We start from the raw sequence: 894 nt of genomic DNA, 5'->3' as shown, positions 1-894 counted from the left end.
GTATCAGGTTCGAAAGTTTAGGCATCAGCTGTGAAGATAATGAGATTCATTATAACGCCCATTCTCGTTGACTTTTATCTCCTTTTGAAGACCTACAATGTCTCCAATGTTTTGGTTTTGTCGGTTTTGTTCTTTACTGTTTTGTTCAATTGTATTATAACCAATGATACAGGCAATTCTATTAGAGATAGAGGGAGGCACTATGGTATCCATTGTTGATCACCTTGTATTATGATTTTATATTATCTATTACGTCCACCCTTTTGACTTGACCGATTCTGTTCTGTTATGTCTCATTTGGTTTTACTCTCTTCCAAAAAAGCAATAAGAACCGTGGGAGCAATGAAACCCAAAATGTGTAATAGTCATTGTACAAAAGAGAGGAAAAGAAAGTGCTCTAAACTATATAACTGCATGTATATTTAAGTGTATAAGATAGAAAATGATATCACAGAGTTTTATTGGATCATTGAACAGAACTGTTCACAGTATCATTGTTGGAATGTCCACTCTACAAGCTTTAATTTTGTGACTTGAACAATTATTTCTAAGATAGCAATATGTAATCCATTAACTAGTGATTTCCTACTGTTCATTTTTTTTCTTCTGTAAATCTGTATAACTTGTACCCTTTCACTGGTTTTTTTTCTTTTCTCCTTAAATAAAAAAAAAGATGTCTGTGAAATTTCAGTCTCCCACTGGACTTTGAAACACTTATGATGGACAGATTCTTTGCCATTTGTACACAAAGCTGTGTAGCAGCTAGCTGGTGGCTCAGTCCTTCATTATCCTCAGTACCTGCTGATCCATAGCCTACTTTTCATCAGGCTCATAGGTCCACATGGTCAAATTAAAGTAGGCCATGTGCATAGATATAAAGGAAAAAGGATCCAT

This window comes from Cavia porcellus, unplaced genomic scaffold (assembly GCF_034190915.1).
Source record: "Cavia porcellus strain 051 isolate PalLab524CR breed Dunkin Hartley unplaced genomic scaffold, mCavPor4.1 scaffold_4, whole genome shotgun sequence".
NCBI classification, from domain to species: Eukaryota; Metazoa; Chordata; class Mammalia; order Rodentia; family Caviidae; genus Cavia; species Cavia porcellus.
The sequence above is the reverse complement of the archived record's forward strand: the minus strand, read 5'-3'. Positions refer to the sequence as shown.